Source organism: Pantherophis guttatus, chromosome 3 (assembly GCF_059756535.1).
Source record: "Pantherophis guttatus breed Tessera chromosome 3, ASM5975653v1, whole genome shotgun sequence".
Classification (NCBI taxonomy): domain Eukaryota; kingdom Metazoa; phylum Chordata; class Lepidosauria; order Squamata; family Colubridae; genus Pantherophis; species Pantherophis guttatus.
In genome coordinates this window covers 166,338,396-166,360,757 of record NC_142065.1, presented here as the reverse complement: position 1 = coordinate 166,360,757, position 22,362 = coordinate 166,338,396, and the positions used below count along the sequence as shown (strand labels likewise).

At 38.3% G+C, this 22,362-nt stretch overlaps 1 protein-coding gene across 1 annotated transcript in view; it reads right to left on the bottom strand.

Moving 5' to 3' along the window:
- Positions 1 to 22,362, bottom strand: part of COLEC12 (collectin subfamily member 12) — an 87,375-nt gene that overhangs the window by 49,638 nt on the left and 15,375 nt on the right. The gene's annotated exons all lie outside the window — the stretch shown is intronic.

Below are 22,362 nucleotides of genomic sequence, written 5' to 3'. Positions count from 1 at the left end.
ATATACAAAAGTATGAAGGCTATTGCTTAACGCATTGTAAGCCGCCCTGAGTCTCCGGAGAAGGGCGGCATATAAATCAAATTTTTTTAAAAAAAAAAGTCATGCAAAAATAGTTTATTGAGTTTAAGAGTTATACAGGCTTATGAGCTTACATTCCCCCAGAACTATCAGCTTGCTGAAATAAGATGTACTATAAATATTTCCCGCAGAAAGAGCCTTGATATTATTCTACCAAAATGATAAATTATGATCAAGATAAACTTCCTGGGCTGCTTATCTTCTTTCTTCCAAAAATAAAAAAGTGTGAAGATACTAAATATTAATTATCTGGAAGGACTTTCATTCTGTTGGTCTTAATGAAATGGTCAGCATTCTTATAACTGTTAGTTCAGTTAACCCTGTTTAAATCCATGGTTAGCTAAAGACTCTTGCAAAGTGACCCATGACTGGGTTTTGGCAGTGTTATATTCAGTGGTGGGATTCAAGTAATTTAACAACCGGTTCTCTGCCCTAATGATTTCTTCCAACAACCACCTTGCCAAATTGCTCAGAAAGTTAACAACCGGTTCTCCTGAAGTGGTGCGAACTGGCTGAATCCCACCACTGGTTATATTCCTTCTTTGAGAGAAGCGGTGGTTCCACCAACTCTTAAGAAGGCAATTGTTCACCCCCTTCTCCAGAGGCCTTTGCTGGATGCAACTATTCTGCACAATTTTATCCAGTCTCTAACCTTCCCTTCTTGGAGAATGTTGTGAAACATGATTGCACAGCAGCAACAGAGGGCTTTGGAAAAAGCAGATTACCTTGATCCCTTAAAGTTGGGGTTCAAACCTGGGTATGGGACCAAGACACCATTGGTTGAACTTCTGACCTCTGGCTGAAGCAGGATGGATGGTATGTCCATCCTATTTCTTTTTGACCTCTCAGCAATTTTCAATATCATTGGTCGTGTTATCATTATGGGTAAAAATTTTGATCATGTGGACCATATGGATGCTACATTGGTTATGCTACATTGGTTAGAAGTGCAAGAACAGGTTGTAAGTCACTTTTTTCCAGTGCCTGGAAATTGCAATCTGTAAATTGAATGTCTGTGCAATATCAATCCACTTCTGTGTATATAACATAAATAAATTTTTCTAAATTATGAATTTATGATGTGATTTAATTAAGAAACTGCAAAAGCAGTTTGGATAAGCATCACATTATTTCCGTACTGGAAGACTGAATATTGGCATACAGTTTGGAGAAGATCAATCTTCCCTTCCCATTGCAATTTCTAATAGCAGAACTTTCTTGAATCCATCAGCTATAATTAAAGATTAACTAACAATGACATATGCACAAACAAGCATTTGCAGCGAGCTGCACAAATTGGGACTGCAGGAATAGACACAATATAGAACAATCCTGTCTCTTTTGATGTAAGAAACAATGGGATGACTATGTTTCTTTATGTTTATTAGGTCAGGCAAGAACTGATAAATTCATGGCTTTTACAAGTGCAAATCATATAATATGACATTATATATGTGTATGAACCTCAAATATGAAATCTCAAATTAATGTTTATCTATTTATTCTGGCCTACTCTAATTATGAAACATACAAGGACCAAAGCAATTAAAAACTGTACTCTTGATAACATATGAATAGACACTTCACACATACTCATACACACAGAGTTAAATTGCTTGCCTGCCACCAGAATCAACTGGAACGAACAACAAGTACAACTAATGCTGCCTTAGTATGTTCATCTGGCCTGAAACTAGAGTGAAAGAGCTCTAGAATAGATAATTCACTTCCTATAAGGCAGTGGTAAAATCTAAAATTTGTTACTACCGGTTCTGTGGGTGTGGCTTGGTGTGGGAGGGGTAATGTGATGGTGGGCGTGGCCAATTTTTCAGCGAAGAGGTAGTAAAAAAATGCTTTCAAAAGGGTCTGATGATCCCAGCTGAGTTGCCTGATCGGCAGAGACTTTTTTTCTTTTAAATGCCTCTGACGATCAGGCAACTCAGCTTGGATCGTCAGAGGCATTTAAAAGAAAAAAAGGGTTGAGCTGAGCCGCGTGATCATCAGAGGCTTTTTTTTTTTTACTTTTAAAAGCATTTTTTCGGCTGAAGAGGTTGTAGAAAAAATGCTTTTAAAAGTAAAAAAAAAAGCTTTTGATGATTGTGCAGCTCAGCTGGGCATGTAGGGGGGGGGCAGAGATTTCTGATACCAGTTCTCCGAACTACCGCCTCCATCACTACCAGATCGGGCGATCCGATCTGAACCGGGAGCATTTCACCCCTGCTGTAAGGGTCTGTGGAGTTGTAAAGGAGACAAAAGCTAAAAAAATGGAAGGTTGTAAACCAGATGAAAATTGTCCAGTTCTGTTGATCCAGAGATAGTTTCTTGAGGAAAGGGCAGACTTTACCTTAACAGTTGGGGGAAGCAACCCTTCTGTCAAGGATATATTTACTACCATATGTACCGAACCACATGGCAACATCCTAGAATCTTTAACCAACAAGGAACAGAATGGAATTAACAGTAGTCATCCCAGCAGTGTCTTTTTTATGAAAGCCCTTCTCTCGTTATTTGGGTTCCAGATCCTTTACCAATGCACTTAAAATTCTTTGCCTTTTGGTTATGCATAGTTTGTATGTATGATTGTGTACAGCCTGAAGTAGTAATGAATTGTTCAGCTAACAAAGGAGCCGAGACCCAAATAAACCAAATACAATAGATAATAAATCAATTTAAGAAGCACAACAATAAATAAGAAGTACTAATGAACTTGCTTAATTTAAGGTCTACTAGCATACTAATTTAAGAGTTAGAAAACAGGATCAGTCTATAACATGGAAAGAGAAACCACAGAATTTGAATCAGAAGAGACACAGAGTTTATTTTTGTTGTATTCAAGTTGACTTACAACCACAATTAAAACCAGAATTTCTGTTGTTAAACAAGGCAATTGTTAAGTGAGTCCCGCCCAACTTTACAACCTTTTTGCCATGGTTGTTAAGTGAATCACTGCAGTTGTTAAATAAATCACATGATCTTTAAGTGAATCTGGCTTCCTCCATGACTTTGCTTGTCAGAAACTGGTTAGGTAGGTTACAAATTGCCATCACAAGACCCTAAATTGCAAATATATGCCAGCTGTCAAGCACCCAAATTTTGATCATGTGACTTTGTTGCACAACTGCAACAATTGTCAGTGTGAGAACTGGTTTAAGACACTTTTTTTCAATGCCACTGAAACTTTGATCAGTCAGTAAATGAATGGTTGTAAGTATCATGCATGATACTAAGAGTGTGTTACTGGAAAATCTGTAATATTTACTGAGCTCGCAGAAAGAAATGGGGATGGAGTGGTATTTATACCAACTGTTCTGAAAAGAACTCATATAATTTACAACCCACTAAACTTGTAAGATCACTCTTCTTCCAACGCTATTCCGGTTTTGTTTGGAAATCTTGCAAAAGACATGGTTCAAAAGCTCTTTGCCTGAGTTCAATACCCGTACAATTTACTGGAAATCCACTGGTTATTCTTTATTGCTTAATTTGGAAAAGAAGCAATGTGAGTACCAGACTTTCCAAGCAGACAAAGAAATATGCTGACATGTTACACTGATTCTCAGTGGTGGTCAGCTCTGGCAGCTTGAGAACAATCAGATCAGACCAGAAAGCATCAAAGCCCTGCCAGATGTCCATCTCTCTGACAAAGAAGAAAGAAAACAAACAAACAAAATTAAGCCAGTAGGGAAGGTATAATTTTCATACACCCAACAAAGGAGCTAGAAAACTGATACTACAAAGGCAGCCCTAGAGTAAATTATCACTTAGGTTTATAAAAGTAAATAAGCAGGGAGACTATCATCTCCAAGAAGACAGAGCAGTTATAAACATTTCAGTTTTGATCCAGCAGTATGGTACAGCCAAAAGCTACATATAACATTGTTAGGTCTATTGCTAGCTGAGATATGGTAGATGAGGCTGTAAAACATTAATTACGGTATCTTTCTTCATCTATCTGCTAATCACTTTGAGTTTCTTCCTAAAAGAAAGATGGTAGATTCAATTAGAAGACTCATTCTAATTTCACTCATTCTGGGTTAGATGCAGTGGTGAAATCCATTTCTTTTTATTACCGTTTCTGTGGGCATGGCTTGGTGGGCGTGGTGTGGCTTGGTGGGCATGGCAGGGGAAGGATAGTGCAAAATCCCCATTCCCTCCCCACTCCTGGGGGAAGGATTTTGCAAAATCTCCATTCCCATCCCACTCTGGGGCCAGCCAGAGGTGGTATTTGCCAGTTCTCCGAACTACTCAAAATTTCCGCTACCGGTTCTCCAGAACCTGTCAGAACCTGCTGGATTTCACCCCTGGTTAGATGCTTTCCAAGGCACAAATTAGACTAGAAAGCAAATTCCTTTTTAAAATTATTATTGAAAATATGGCTTGGAAATAGAGTAAAATCCTGATAGTCCAGATCTCTATTCAGTGGTGTTTCAGATTTAAGCAACATTTTATTTCAGAATTCCAAAGCTATCCAGTCAACTGACAGAATTTACACCATTGGCCTCAAAAGGTGTAATTAATTTTACACCTTTATTTAATTATTTATTTTAATTAATTTCAATAACTAATTAATTTTCAATTATGTAATTACACAATTTAGATGTGTAAGTCAAATGTAAGTCAAGTCAGTTGTATAGAAGTAGTCCTTGATTTACAGCCATTTGGTTAAGTGACTATTCGAACCTACAACGGCGCTAAAAAAGTTACTTATGACCACTCCTCGAACTTATAAATATCACACCGTGGCGTGGCAGGCAGTGGTGGGTTTCAAATTTTTTTACTACCAGTTCTGTGGGTGTGGCTTTGTGGGCATGACATGGCTTTGTGGGCGTGGCTTTGTGGGCGTGGCAGGGAAAGGATACTGTCATATCTCCATTCCCACCCCACTCCAGGGGAAGGTTACTGTAAAATCCCCATTTCCTCCCAATCAGCTGGGACTTGGGAAGCAGAGAATAGATGGGGGTGGGGCCAGTCAGAATTTTTACTACCGGTTCTCCGAACTACTCAAAATTTCTGCTACCGGTTCTACAGAACTGGTCAGAACCTGCTGCAACCCACCTCTGGTGGCAGAAGAAGAATACTGCAAAATCTCCATTCCCACCCCACTCTAGGGGAAGGATACTGCAAAATCCCCATTCCCTCCCTACTCCTGGGGGAAGGATATTGTAAAATCTCCATTCCCACCCCACTCTGGGCCCAGCGATAGGTGGTATTTGCCAGTTCTCCGAACTACTCAAAATTTCCGCTACCGGTTCTCCAGAACCTGTCAGAACCTGCTGAATTTCACCCCTGATTTTGGAGAGCCCTGTGCTTTCCCTGACACTGTTTAAGGCTTTAACTCCTCCCCAGTTTCTTCTCTTCTTCCACTCTCACCACCTCAGCAGCTTTGTAACTGATCCTCACAAGTACTACCCTAATTTTTTAAGCAATTGTTTCTAAAGTAATGAATCTGAATTGTCCTTGCTAGAAAATACACTCCATTGTTTCCTTAGTCAGCGTATTCCAGTGCTGCTTGCTCTTTGTTCTATATTACATCAAAGTTCCTGCAGTTGTCCAGATGATAAATACACCCACTATTTATTTATTTGTTCCTGTAGGACACAGAAGATACCCCCAAATCTACATATAACATTTTTGAATCTTTCCTATTCTAGCTGGGAAGTCTTAGCAATTGTCCCTGTGCAATTGGACAATGATGTTCTGAGTAGAACAAGTCAAAATAATATCTCACCTGTGCTGTAGAAGACTCTTCCCCCACCAAACTCATTATATATACTGCCTCTTTCTCATGAAGGAATAATGTGGACAGGAGCTGTCCAGCAGCCTTCCTCCCAATATATCTGGAATGCATCAAAAGGACACACACACACACACACACACGCACACACACACACACACACACACACACACACACACACACACACACCAATCTATAGGAGTAAAACTGTGCTGAGGTTGAACATCATAGGACCATAGGTTTCCCATTGTATGGAAGAGTTATACGAGTCATTCTCATTTAACAACCACAGCCGGGACTGGCAACTTGGTCTTTAATCAAAGCGATTGCTAAGTGAAATCATGCTTGTGGTTATGATCTTAATTCAGTTTTCAATTGCTTTATGTGAGACTGATTGTAAAATTATTTTTCATCACTCTTGTTAACTGTGAATGGTCATTAAACAAGACAGTAGGTAAACAAAAACTACCTGTGTATGGAAAGGGAGAGAGGGAGAGAGGGAGGGAGGGAGAGAGAGAAAGAGACTGGTACAAAGTCACTCAACCAGTTTCCATGTCTAAGGTGGGACTAGAGCTCACAGGCTTCTGGTTCGTAGCCTAAGGCCTTTACCATTGCTGGATAATTTATGGAAATGTCCATCGAGTTTCCTTGGCAATGATACAGAGATATCTGCCACTGTCTTCATCCCAAATTTTTAAAAAATTTCTTAAAATAATCTAGCATTTAACCCTTAACGAGAACAGCCAAGGAGGACAGGTGCTCTATACACAGGAGATTGACATCTCTGAGAAATCTGCTGGGAAGCTACCATACCTATTACTATCCTTTGTAATTTTTTACAGGAATTTTCCATATAAAATAGAACAAGTTTATAGAAGATCATGCTTAGTGAAGTCTCCGCTAAGAATTATTTGCCTTGTCTACTAAACAGGACATTTTAAATATAAGCAGCATCAGGTTAGCCTGGTGAGGTTGGCAAAAAATGTAATACATGATATTCCTCTTCTTACAACAACAATTGAGCCCAACATTTCTGTTGCTAGGTAAGACATTTGTTAAGTGAATTTTGCCCTGTTTTATGTTTTTTCTTGCCACAGTTAAGTGAGTAACTGCAGTTCTTAAAGTAGTAACACAATTGTTCAATGAATCTGACATGATCTTGGGACACTTCAACAGTCATAAATATGACTCAGTTGCCAAGCATCTGAATGTTGATCATGTGACCATGGGGATGTTGCAAGGGTCGTAAGTGTGAAAAACGGTCATAACTCACTTTTTTCAATGACGTTGTAACTTCAAATGGTCACTGTGGAATTATTGTAAGTCAAGGACTACCTGTATAGTATCCCAAATTAAGGCATCCATTTGTGTTAATAATGAAAGTAAAAGACAGCAAACTGTCCATTCTTCCCAAAGCATGCGCCGACAGCACAGTTTAAAACATAAATTAATAAAAATATGTTTTGGGATTCTGAGAGCTCATTAGGAGTATGTAAAAAGCCGGAGGTGAAGCCAGCAATTCTTGGCCTGCTGATACAGATCTAGTAGGAGAATTCTTATTTGCTGCAGCTCAGAGGGATATTCAGTTACAGTGGAGAAATCATAACAAAGACAGGAAACAGATCAGCACTCTCTGGATTTAACACCCTCCCCAGGGACCTTGTTTTTAAACTGCAGATGTTTTAAACCTTGTCTTAAAAAGCAGTTGTATCGTCTGCCCCATTCTGATGAACTTAAGAATAGTATATAAACTGAAGCAATTCGAGTCACAGCAGAGAGGGAAGCTGGCTTAAATGCCAATTGGGAACAACTGACCTTTCAAATAATATCCTCCATCACTGTAACTATACATTATTAAAGAAAATGTCCAAAACGCCAACATACACATTTTGCAATAATGGGAAAAATCCCAAAAACCTTCAGCAGCATTTTGCTTGGAAACAGCAACTGGTTGCTTTTTGTCATTTCTAAAGAAATAGTTTTCAAGTGAAGGAAACATTAGGCTCCTCCATCAACCACAACTGTTTCTATAACTTCAGCTTGTCTGTGCTCTGTGGCACTTTGTTCTTCGGTTTTGCTGTCTTCAGCAGTTTACACATCAAACACAGGACAGAAAAATAATACTTCATTCTGTTTTATTAAACCGCATGTCAACAAAAACCGAAAGCTGGTGATTGAGTTAAGCATATTTTAGCAGAGAGATATAGGCAGCCCTTTTATGAACTAGAATAACACTGAAGTTCTGGAAGTATTTACTTATAAATAATTTTAGCCAACTTACATAAACATTTGTCAGATTCCATCAAAGAATTTGCATGTGAAATTTGCATTCCGTGGGGGATTTCCAGTGAAGCATGCCCCTTGCAGGCTCGAGCCAACTCTCCTGGCTCCTACACAGAGCTGGCAAATCTGTGACTTCTTAGATCCAGGAAGTTGTCAATGCTTCACTATGGAATGGATGATGCCGGCAGCTTTGAAGGAGGTTGAGGGGTACTCACTCCTTTATAGGTCCTACCTCTCGTCTGGACTATTGTAACGCTCTCTACAGGGGCTCCTCTTGAGGTGCCCCAACTGGCGCAGAGTGCGGCCGCGCGGGTGATTATGGGAGCGACATGGAGTTCCCATGTAACACCTCTCCTGTTCGAGCTGCACTGGCTCCCGGTGGTCTTCCGAGTGCGCTTCAAGGTTCTGGTTATCACCTTTAAAGCGCTCCATGGCTTAGGACCTGGTTATCTAGGGGGCTGCCTGCTACCACCAATAGCCTCCCACCGGCCAGTACGCTCCCATAGAGAGGGGCTCCTCCGGGTGCCGTCGGCCAAACAATGTCGACTGGCGGCCCCTAGGGGGAGAGCCTTCTCTGTGGGGGCACCTACAATCTGGAACGAGCTCCCCCCGGAGATACAGAGGATCCCGGATCTGCGCACCTTCCGTCGCGCGCTTAAGACTTTTTTATTTCATCAAGCTGGCCTGGCCTAAATCTTCTCCCCTTTTTAAATGTAAATTTTAATTTGTTTTTAAATTATGGGGTATTTTAAATTCAGCCAAATTATTTAATTCATTTTTATTCTATTTTAAATTTTTGTATTTATGTGTTTTATCCTGTGGCTGTTCACCGCCCTGAGTCCTTCAGGAGTAGGGCGGTATAGAAATTCAAATAAATAAATAAATAAATAAATAAATAAATAAATAAATAAATAAATAAATAAATAAATAAATAAATAAATAAATAAATAAATAAATACCTGGATATAGTAGTGTTTGATAATTGTTGCCCATTATTCCAATCTTTTTGGGGAAGATCACTAAGTCTGTGGTAGAAACTGATTCAGTTGCATAGCATCCTAAAGGAATTGGATTATCTTAACCTATTCCATCAGGTTCAGGCAGGGATGGGCTGCTGGGGGTCCAGGAGATCCTCTAGCTAAGATTCTGTGCAGTTTGGAGAACCCCCAAATCCCACTCCTGGCTGGCCCCACCCTCCCCTCCCAGAAGTCCCCATGCAGCCGATTTTGGATGCAGGTAAGTGCAGGACGCATGCAGCAGCTCAGGGAGGGCAAAAAATGAGCCTACCAGAAGTTTGGGAAGGCTGGAAATGGCCTCCAGAGAGCCTCCGGAGCCTGGGCAGGCCATTTTTGCCCTCCTGGAGGCTCAAGGAAAGCATCCGGAGCCTGGAGATGGCAAGCTCCCCCCGCCATGGTGCAGGAGGCCGACTAGGCCACACCCACCATGGCCACACCCACCCAGCAACAGGGCAGAGAACCCCTTGCTAGAATTTTTGAAGCCCACCCCTGGGTTCAGGTCTGAGACTAAGATGAAGACAGCTTTGAATGCTAAAGTTGATTACATTTATCAGGGCCTAGATAGGGTCTCATACTTGATCTAACTGGCCCTCTCAAAGATTTGATACCATCTATTAGAGTTCCTGCAAGGCCTGCTCTATTTTTGCAACAGTTCTAATATTAACTCAGTGGGTGATTCAGGTATTACTAATGAGAGAGAGTGTCCAGTGTCTGCTTTCCTGTGTAATGGATCTGTTTTCTCTCTCCTACTGTTTAATATCTTTTTCACTGGGAAAGTTCATATGGAGGTTCAGGCTATAACACTTTCAATATTGCCACTCCGAGGCCAGTTGAAAATGCCATCAAAGTCTTGTTTGGATGTTTGGGGGATGATGGGGCCTAAATGGGAGGAAGAATGCTAAAGCTGACCTATATAAGATGGCATTGTTGTTTGTACAATGTGATTCTCTGCCAATTCTCAAAGGGCTTGCATTGCCTCCAAGGATACCTGGCCCAAACAGATGGTGCTGAATGGGGAAATAGAGGCTGTAATGTTCGATCTGCTGGTAAAGGTTTTTAAAGGTTTTTTTTTCCTTAACCTGCTTTATTATTTTTATAAATAACTCAAGGCGGTAAATATATCTAATATTCCTTCCTCTTTCTCCTTTTCCCACCACAATCCTTTGAGATGGGTTGGGGCTGAGAGCGAATGATTAGCATCCAGATGGCTTCCCTGTCTATGGTAGAACTAAAACTCAGGTCTCCTGATTTCTAGCCTGATATGGAAGGACCTTGTTATAATAACTCATGATCTTACCATTACCTGAGTAGACTTCTGTAATGCACTCAACCTGAGACTGTGGTGGAGGCCACCTGAGATCTGCAGTAGCCAGAAAGCAGTGACCTATTTGATGACTGGTACACAACACCATAGTGTTGTATATCCCTATTTTTCCTGGCACCAAAATATCTTCAGGTCTGCTTTTGGCACCCTGAATTAACATGTCCAAAGAGATTCTTTTGGGAGCATCTGCTGTGGGTAGCCCAATTCCAAGAGGTGTGATGGGCAGTGGAGGCTTGCTACTGGTTTTCTCCAGATCGGGTGAACTGGTAGTGGCGGTGGTGGGAGGCTCCACCCACCCGCCCAGACCTTCTGCGCATGCACAGAAGCATTGCGCGTGTACGCGCACCCACGAGCGAACAGGTAGCAATGGGTTTTGAAACCCGCCCCTGGTGATGGGTTAAGGAGATAAAATCCTGCTTCACTGTCATTGCACTTATATTTTGTAATAATTCTTGAAGCTAGGTTAGCCTGTTTAGTATTGGCTTTCCTGAAGTTGGTGAAAATTGGTCATTGACAATTACTTTATCTTTATTATCTTTATTTGCATAGTGCTACATTATTGTCGTTTCTATTGTTATAGATATTATGTTATTTTTCTCTTGTGTATTGGGGATTTATGTACCATGGACTTTCTATTGTATTGTATGAATGTTGTCTGAATATTGTATGAACCATGAATCCAAAGGGGTTTAGCTGCCTATTAGTTACATTTAATAAATAATAATTTCACAAAACCAATTAAAATCACTACTGATTATTTTATTTATTATTAGTTGTTAAATGTATACCATGCCATATCTTTAGAAACTTAAAACAACATTTGGAGATCAATATTATCAATGAAGAATGCCAGACAACATCCATAGCAAAAATGCTGTTGGGAAAAGAGGGAAACATTACTTTAAGCTAGGACAGCGAAAGGTGGTTTTAGGTTGTTTCTGCTTTTAGCTGGGAATCAAACAAATGCATGAGGATTTATTTAAAAATGGTCAGAAGAATATGTTTGGTGGATGGGAGCATGAACCCTAAGCTTTTCATGTTTACAAAAAGAAAAAGGAAAAAGGGTGAAATTCAGTTTAATCAGTTAAAAAAAATTAAACACACCAAAGCTTATTAGGTGGACAGATGCATATAATTAGATTTTGTATTTAATTTTAAATGCAATTGGAATTTTTTAAAAATGTAGCCACAATTAAGGTGTTAAATCTTAAATCAAAGCATTGACTGGCAGTAAAGATTTTCTTCCTTAGCCAAATTTTGTCTTAGAGGGAAATTTTTGTAATATTGAATAATTAATATATAGGTTACATCAAGGCAAGCTGGTACTATAGATGTTGTAATCTTGGACAGATTAGACATTAGCTATTAGGATTGTACTGAACTTTGTTGTGTCAGAGCTTGGAATCACCATAGTAATAAAATAGCAACAAATAACCATAAATCTGAACACTTTTTAAAATTTAGAAATGTGAAGAAATCTCTCTCTTAGCTGAAAGTTGTAAGAAATCATATTCAAATTATGTATCCAAATCAAATACTGTTGGGCTAACCCATAACTTTCTATGATGAAGAAAAGCTATACTATTTTGTTTAAAAAGAAGAATTGAGAAGAAACAAACATGAATTTAAAACATGCTAGCCACATTTCTATCATGTAATACATTTGAGCTTGTATAGGCAGAATGCCACATATTTAAAAGAGCATTGTGTACATTAGACATTCTTTTGTGACAACTAGAGTGGCAAAATGCATGTATTTTTCCACTTATTGCATCTGCAGAGACTTGGCTAGAAGTCTTTTTAACATGATCCATTCGCTGCTAATGAGAAGGAGCTGCAAGAAGATGTACAGGGCCTCTTTGAAGAATATTCTTAGTATCTGATAGATAAAATTTTGAACACTTTGAGTTGGGCTCAGAATGAGTGGGCCCAGTAAGAGGGAGATAGGCATGATCTTGTATGGTTATCCGGGAGGAGTTTGTTTCTGTAACAGTTGTGGAAGTGTACAGAAACCTTGGATCCATTAATCTTCCCACCTGTTTGTTAAAAAAATTCATGTTCGTCCTTGTTAGTGAAAAAAATACTGTATGTGTTGTACCCAGATAGTGTTCATTTACCCTTTAAGGAATGGGATGGTTCAGGCTGCCTTGAAGGTGGTGATTGTGTGCCTGCTATTCAAGAAATTATTGCAGAACCCAATAGCCGAAAACAACTTTCACCCAGCCTCCAACTCCTTTCTTGGGAAGCTGGTTGAGAAGATGGTCAGGCTGCAGCTTCAGATGCACTTAGAAGAAGTGAATTATCTAGATCCATTTTTGTCAGATTTCAGGCCAAAGAATAGTACTAAAATGGTATTGATACATTTGTTGATGGCCTCTAATGGTAATTCTGATGAGGTGGTATAACAATTCTGGCTTTCATTAATCTCTCGGCAATCTTCAACACCATCAATCATGTAGCCTTATGGGCTTGTGGAGCAGAGAGAACAAAGTCCTTAAATTGCAGGGTGCAAAAAGGCTTGACACTTATACCTCCCTTGTTTAACATTTAAATGAAACTGCTGGGTGAGGTCATCCATCGAATTCTGATAATTCTCAGTTTATATCTCAACTCCTTGAGATGATGCTATCAAGATTTTGTCCTAGTGATAGAAGACTGTGGGATCTGGATGGGGAGGAACAAACACATCCTAGTAGCTGTGGATACATGGATCTTTAAATCTGGGATCTTGAATCTCTAGTTGCATCCCCCCAGATGGAACTGAAATGAAACCCTGGTAGAGAACCAGAGAGATGACTTTTGGAAATCTAGGCAGGACCAGGTCCAGTTACATAAACAAGAGCATACTTTAAGCCTTAGAAACAGTAAAAGTGTGAGAAAGAATGTTCGATGGACTCCTTCCTCATTTATTAGAGTATAAGAGAGAGAAGAGAAAATTCAAGATTTTGTTAGTAGCCTGAATTGATAAAGTATAGTTCCAGACAGATATGTGGAGTCTGTTCTGTAATCTGGCCTCTCTCAAAAGGCTGACTGGATCTTCCCGGACTCTCAGCTCTCATTCAGAGCAGATAGCAGTTGTACCTTGGAAGATCTTCACACTAATTATACCTATTTCTATAACAGCAGACCACTCTTCATGCCTTGGTTACCTCAAATGTGGACCAATATAATGTGTTCCACATAGGGCTCCCTTTAAAGACCATTCAGGAACTTCAGCTAGTCCAGAATATGGTGGCTCAAGCAGTTAAGGGCATATTTTGGAATGCCCATGTAACACCATTGCTTCACAAACTGCACAGATTACTGGTAGGCTTCTAGGTGAAATTCAAGTGCTGATTACCACTAATCAAGCTCTATATGGCACAGGGCCAAGTTACTTGAGGAAACCTCTCGCACCTATGATTTCTGCACATCCTGTGACATCATATAGAATGTGCATGCTCCAGCTATCATTCATTAAACAAAGTCAACTGATGGGACTCGGGAATCATGCCTTTTATCATGCTTACTCTCTGGAAGAATATCCACCCTTATATATGAACAGTCCCAATCCTGCTTAAAATGTACCTTGAAACCTGGCTCTTTCTCTAGGCTTGGGCTAGAGTAGACTGTGAATCCTTTCCGAAAGCTTTTTATTTCAGTTCAACTATGTTAACCGTCTTCTCTATTTTCTGATGTTGTTCTATTTCTTTGGTTTTCATTTTGTATGCTGCCCACTGCTGTTGAGAAGTTGGATGGCTTCCGAAATGTGAATTATAAACAAAGATTTCAACAGTAGTTCACCGTTGACTATCTCCTATATTCATAGAATGACTTTTTGTGAAGAGTGATGTTGGCTATCAGGGTTTAATGATCATGGTCTAGATAACAGTTTTCCTGAAGTTTTGTCTGCAACTATGGCTGACATTTTTAGAAACAAGGTAGTCTGCTGGGCAGATCAGCAACTGAGGAGGGTCTGTCTTGGCTCCTGTCTTTATAGCCAGGAGCCTTTTTTATTGGTCTTTATCCAAACTGGCTTCCAGTTGATGCAGATTGATTCCTAATTGGTCTTTGTTTATGATTCTGACTGATTTTGTAAATAAATAAATAAAATAAATAAATAATTTTATTTCTATACCGCCCTTCTCCCGAAGGACTCAGGGCGGTGTACAGCCAATTTAAAAACACAAGGCACAACAATAATTAAAAATTAAAATAATTAAATAAATTTGGCCGATTTAAAACCCTAAAAATCAAAATACCCCAATTTAAAATTATTATATTGACAGTCCTGCCTGGCAGAACAACAAGGTCTTCAGTGCGCAGCGGAACACCCGGAGGTCGGAGATCTTACGACATAACTTGGCTGATGGCACTCTGAGGAGACCCTCTCTGTGGGAACGGACTGGTCGGTGGGAGGCTATTGGTGGCAGAAGACGGTCTCGAAGGTACCCGGGTCCTATGCCATGGAGCGCTGATTCTCAATTTCCTGCTTCTTAGTTTGTATTAGGTTCTGATTGACTTATGTGAAACATTAGGTGAAGCTTGCAAATGTACCAAAGCTTATTTAGCTAGTATGAGTATACATTGACAAAATTTCAAAGCAAGGAACAGAAACTGTTGAGGAAAAAATGGAATAGGAAGGTCAGGAACTGATTTGAGACAGCCTTACCATTCTCTTGGCAAAGAAGATATCTGGCATCTTGTCAGTCTTCCACTATTTACTCTCCTAGTTCTCAGACTCAGATTATCATTTAGTGAGTTTTTTTAGTTGTGATTCTGGACTGCACTGGAATAAGCATTTTTGATTTTGAAAGACTACTTTTGTGGTAGAATGCATAGGTATTTATAAATGTACAGTTCTGAAGCTAATGGCCTTTTAACTTCTAACATTATCTTCTCTAATGATCGTTGAAAATCTAGCAGTCTCCTCAGTAGAGGAGCATATGTGAAGACATTAAGAAGCAATTTTTCTGACATTACCATAAAATATAATGCAATATATGATTAACATGGAGACTTTATTGATCCAAAATTTAAAAATTATATGATTAAGATTATCTGTGAAAATTTTTATGACACTAGATAATCCTGCAAATACTATAGCATAAGCAGCAAATATAATCCTATATCTTAAGCAGACACGTATTTTATCAAAGCCTGTTATAAAGAAGAAAAATCTGGAATAGTTGACCTTTGCAGCTGTAGGCAACTTGAATTGTAAACCTTCATTTCATCATATGAGAGCAAACAGCTGTGTGTTACTAAGGACCTTGAGCCCTGGCTCTGAAAAGATGGGAAATTGAAAGAAGAAACTGGTTTTATTTAATTGCCTAATTCTGGAATTTCCATAGATTAATTTTACCCACCACATTTCTGGTTTTTGTTAACTCTTTCTTTATGGGTATGTGGGAGTATATTATCATCCTAGCACAGGGGTGTCAAACTCGCAGCCCACGGGCTGGTTGCATCACACGCTGGCCACGCCCACGCCCGGTTCAGCGAAGGGGAATAAATCCGCAATATGTCACATGACGACAACATGACCACCGAGTTTGACACCGCTGTCCTAGCATATTTGTGTGTCAAGATGTCAGACATTTCCCTGGTTCAGTCAGAAATCATATAGAAGCATGAAGCTAATGATTGTTTTTATCTTACAATTGAAAAGGATTTTTTTTTCTTCTTCATTTTGGAAACATTTCTTTCCTTCGTGCCATAAAATCAGTGAGATTTCCTCCAAATACCTGTTTTTTATTACATAGCCCTCCAAAAATTGTGATGCTATTCTTGTTAACCCAGCAATGACATATTCCTAACATCAATTAGAGGATGTATTTTCTCAAAATAAACAGAAAACGTTCCAAAATTGTAGGCTATCTACATACCAAATGTACAGTTCTGAAGAACAAACCACTGCAGTTTCTTTGAATAATTCAATACACTTTTACATCAAAGAACAACAATCAAAATGTCTAAATTTTATACCAAGTATTTTTTCATGGGAGCACTAGCTTGAATTTTTTAACTCTAGGGAGGCCACTGAAAATTGAGAGTTTTTACAAAGTGGAATGTATCAGTTCTCTATTCATTTTTGTTATGTTAGTCTTATTCCAGCTAATATGTAACGCTGGGATTTACCTGTAGACCAGTGATTCCCAACGTGGGGCCCACACTCCACGGGGGGGCAATTTGATTTTTAATGGGGGCAATTTGAACCTTGTTTAAACCAAGTTAATGGCCTTTTAGGCTTCCTCCGGGTAAGTAGAGTTCACTTTTTCAGTAAAGTAAAAATTATATGTCATGGGGGGGGGGTATCAGGATTTTAGAGATGCTTAGGTGGGCATGGCCAAAAAAAGATTGGGAACCACTGCTGTAGACTATATTGCTTTTTTAAATATTCATTTTTTTGCAATTTGTTTTATTTAAAATAAAACAAAATTGTGACCTGCATTATCATATGATAGGGCAACAAGATACAGTGGGATTTTCAGAGTCAAATCTCAGAGTAATCATTTTTTACAAATACAAGACGTATTTCTCAACAGGAAATGCCTGCCTTACAGAATGATTAGTGCTGGTGGCAGTTTCCTGAAGAAAAACAATGCACATACATTTCTAGTTTGTTATCTAGAGAAGATGACTTCAAAGAGGCTGCTCTGTGACTAATGGCTATCTGAGGGTGATAAGAAAACAAGCTTTCTCAAGCACTTCATCAACCTCGCAAACCAGAGAAACGATAATTCGAGTCAGCAAATAGTTTCATGTTGTCAAGTGTGTATAACACTCTGTAGCACCAGTGGGATATGCATCCCATTCTGTCACTAGAACAGCATACTCTTATAAGCAGCAGAACTATTCCCAAGCAGATAAAAATCACCAGATCGAATCAAGTCAGTCATCTAAATAGCATTGCATTCTTCCATTTGCTTGCAAAGCCCAGCTATCACAGGAGCCTTTGAAAAGGGCTTCAAAGAGAGACACATTTCTCCAGTTATTTTCTTTTTAATCTTTTGGTTAGAAGAATACGGCACTGTAAAAAAAAGTGATTGTTGTTCTAGCTATCATGAGTACAATAGTATTGTATTAGAGCTGTGCAAATTATTTGGAGGAGCATTTTACAAAATTATCAAAATGTTCCTTTGAAGCTAGTGCTCAAGATGCCAAGGCACTACAGCCTATCAGAGGTTTGCCAGAAAGTTCAATCCATGATTTCTGGATATGTGATCACATACATACAGCTGAATTTAATTACTGTCAGGAATGTGGTTTAAGGCACCAGGGTAGAAACCAGGAGACTGAATTGTAATCCTGGTTTAGGCATGAAAGCCAGCTAGGTGATTTTAGGCCAGTCACTCTCTTAATCTCTGTCTCTTGATTTCTAGTCTGGTGCCTTAACCATTAGGCCAAACTGGCTCAATTGTCATCTAATTTTAGGATAAATTTGAAGATTTTTGCTCGGGGACTAATTACAGAATTTTAGGTAAAACAAAAAAAAAGTGGTATCTGCTAAGATTAGCAACATTTCTGTATCTGATTTCTGTTCATTCCAAGTTATAATTTTGCATATTGTCTTCTATTTGAAACTTAGTTGAGAAGGGTGATGTATAAAATTGATAAAAAAACATATTCAAGCATATCTATTCTAACCAGCAGTGTTATTCAGAATGCAAGTAGAAATAGATGAACTGTAGAAATATAACAAAAGTTTATATAAAATATATAAATTCTAGTGCAGATCTTAATTCATAAGTTTATTTTGTCAAGCATATATAAGATAACAGGTAAAAGTATAAACATAATTTGAATACATAAAAGAGTAAGTAAAAAGGAATATTAGGACAGGGACGGTAGGCACGCTGGTGCACTTATGCACGCCCCTTACAGACCTCTTAGGAATGGGGTGAGGTCAACAGTAGACAGTTTAAGGTTAAAGTTTTGGGGGTTTGGGGAAGAAACTACAGAGTCAGGTAGTGCATTTCAGGCATTGACCACTCTGTTACTGAAGTCATATTTTCTGCAATCGAGTTTGGAACGGTTTACCTTGAGTTTGTATCTATTATTTGCTTGTGTATTATTGTGGTTGAAGCTGAAGTAGTCATTGACAGGTAGGACATTGTGGCAGATAATTTTATATACTATGCTTAGGTCAGACTGAAGTCGGTGTAATTCTAAGTTGTCTAGATAATAGATCACACTGTATCAAACATTCTTCTATTTTTCTCAGATAGTAACTCAGAAAGAAAAATCTGAAAGCCAGAGATTTTATTATCGTAATTAGATCATTAAGAAATGGTTCTTAATGAACCATTTAGAAAGTTAATATACAGCCTGATTCTGTCCACTTGCTCTGAAATTACAGTTTCAGTAGCAATAGGCTACTTCTACTCACATAGTTAAGAGTAACCTTGTTGAAGTTATTGAATTTATATCAGAATTCACATTTTTACTATTGTTCACTTATACATTCTGTCCTTTGGATAAAATAATTCCAAGACTGTGCAAAATATAAAATATACTGTGCATCATTGCCAAAAACATATAAAGAGGCTTTTAAAAAAAACACATAAAAGACAAGATAGGTACAATCTGAAGAAGACTCAGAGCAACATTATAGTCCAAACAACTGTAAAAAGGAGCTGTTTTTATCTCAAAATATTGTCAACTGGGGCCTCTCTCAAATTTTCCATTATGTGCCATTCCCATTGGAAGGGATCACAAGTAGAGCTTAATCAGTCTTAAAACTCGAGTTTAACATTACTGGGGAAAGCATTCATTATACATTCTTGGTTTTTAAATTGTGAAAGGATTTACACACAAATACTACATTGGGTTTATAGGTAACCAGTGTAGTTACCTATAACTACAATTTAGTTGTAGCAATACTTTGAGGATCACCTGGCGCTGTTTTATTTAAGAGCTGTAGTTCCTGTTCAACAATGTTCAGCATGCTGCCATACAGAACAAATGCATTAGACACCATTATGATAATCACTGAATCAGTGGTGGGTTTCAAAAATTTTACTACCAGTTCTGTGGGTGTGGCTTGGTGGGTGTGGCATGACTTGAGTGGGCGTGGCAAGGGAAGGATACTGTAAAATCTTCATTCTCTCCCCAATCCAGGGAAAGGTTATTGCAAAATCCCCATTTCCTCCCAATCAGCTGGGATTTGGGAAGCAGAGAATAGATGGGGGTGGGGACAGTCAGAATTTTTACTACCAGTTCTCCGAACTACTCAAAATTTCCACTACTAGTTCTCCAGAACTGGTCAGAACCTGCTGAAACCCACCTTTACACTGAATGCATCTTAAAGGTTAGATTATATTCTCAGGATGTGTCTTGTTTTTACATACGGAGTAATTTTTCTGCATGCATATCAACTGGGATAATTAGCTCAGATATGGACACAGCTCAGATATACTCACAGGAACAGATGATAAAATAATTTTAAAAATATATAATTACTTACTTAGTATTGAACTAGAAGAACAGGTAAAAGAAACAATGATAGCCTGGGTGAAAAATTTTGGATATTCAATTGAACTAGATAAATGGCAGCATATATGGGAAAGGAATTACAAATTAACAATATCCATAGCATATAAAGAGAACCAATATAAAATGTTTTATAGGTGGCATATGCCACCTGAAAAATTGGCGAAAATGTTTAAAGATAAATCAGGTAAATGTTGGCAATGTGATCAGATACCAGGATTGTATTATCATATGTGGTGGACATGTCCAGAAGCGAGAAATTATTGGACTAGAATTAAAACATGGTTAGAAGAAATGCTACAACAATATATAGAATTAAAACCTGACCTGTTCCTATTGGGTATCCTACCAGAGAAAATCAGTAAAGATATGCTATTATTTGAAGAGCTGACAAATTTTAAAATATATAGGCCCCCCCCAAAAATACATAGGTCCCAAAACTGATAATCTGACAAAAAGGATATACATATTTAACTTAGTTCTATATCTATATCTGAGAGCCAGCAATATGATTCATTACGAGCAGACATTTATACCAAGGGTGGGTTCTACTTACCTTTACTATTGGTTCGCAGTGGGGCCGCATGCGCGCGCTCACTTCACTCGCGCACACGCACGCTCTTCTGCTCATGCGCAGAAGCTTCTGCATATGCGCAGAAGCATTTTGATGACGTCAGGGTTGGTAGATGGAGCCTCCCGCCGGTTTTATTACCGGTTCTATTGAACTGGGGGCAACCCACCACTGATTTATACACACATTGACAGGTGTTCCATGGATATAACAATGCTGTCAACAAATAGCCACAGTTGGCAACATCTAGAAGTGTCTGCCAAAATATGTAAAATGGTATTACTTAGCTTTCTTCCTAAAATAATAGAATTACTAAAAAGTATGGTTTTGTACACCTTTATTTATAGAAGCTTCAGAAAATCTTTAAATTGCTCATGTGAAACCAGCAATATACAGCAGGCCTGTCAAACTGGCAGCCCATGGGCCAGATATGGCCCACACACGCCATGCCCATCCTGGCTCCATAAAGGCAAAAAACATCACGATACGTCACAATATACACCACGAAGCAAGTGGGTTTTACACCTCTGATATACAGTATCTCCCAATCTTTATTAACTGGAGATCTTTGCATTTTAAAAAATCACTGGACACATGTTTTATAACAGATATAGTGATTTTCCAGAAGAATGGGGAATCAGTATTTATTAGGAAGTTGCATAATATTTGAATGATATTTTATAATGAATGGTTTAGGCATTACAGGAGCCAATATGTTCTTGGAAATGAGGTATGTTGTTTTTCCTGCAGTCGAAGTCAAAGGCCCATAAAGACCCATGATAAGTGAACAGTGGTGAAGGGTTGTGCCTGCAGCAAATTCAACTGGCTAACAAGAGATCATGAATGAGGTGTCATAGTCTGGCTGGACACCAAACCATAACAGGAAAAAACAAAAAAAAATGTTCTTAAAATTGGAAAAGTCAAATGCAATAGTGTTGGTCAAATTTATTCTACAATTGTCAACATCTGAGATTTATTTTCCACAGACAGACTGGTAGCTTGAAAACAGCTTTGTAATAATTAGATTTATTTTTTTTTATAACCAACCTAATATCCTTTTCAGTTATTATTCCAGTAGCGACATATGGCCAACTAGTATTTTTAAAAGGTCATGTTACATTTTAACTATTACATGTGGACTCAGCAGATCTAAAATGATGCAAAATATTACTTTTTTTATTGCCATGCTTTTAAGTATAATTTTCATAGTAACTTCATTATAGTCCGGGTATAACAATGTAAAAAGCATAAAATATATAAAGCTCAGCTACTAAATATATGTGTATTAATAGTTAATAAGTATATCCTTAATAACATTATAACAAACATTATAATTGGATAATGAATGTATTTGTCATTAGCCAAAGAAAAACCATTTTTATCCAATTGTGGGCAATTTATCTCATTTTGGGAAGCTCTGTGCTAAACTTTCCACCCACATATTTACATGGGGAAGATAAGATACTCTTAGTAGATACTGATTGGTGCTATTGAACATCAAGTCAAAGGGCTATATTTTGTATGTTTAATGAAAACGCAAATCACTTAATTAGGCACTTTTTAATGATATGGCAACTCATCCTGCTATTCAGAAAACGATAATTACAAATGTTGGATGATAGTTACTATCATAGTATGATATTAGTTTTGAATAGCAAAAACAGTAGAAGCTTTTACATAAATAAATAAATGCTCAAAAACAAATCCTTCTCAAAAGCACATTTTGTACAATCACCAGTGAAGTAACCAATGTACTTTATCAATCTCCCCACTACACATTTCTTGCCTCTACTGGCAAGGAATGATTTAAAGTTTTGACCATGTTTCAAGTAACATATAGAGAGAATTCATTTGGGAAATTGTTTTGTCTATATGACAAAAT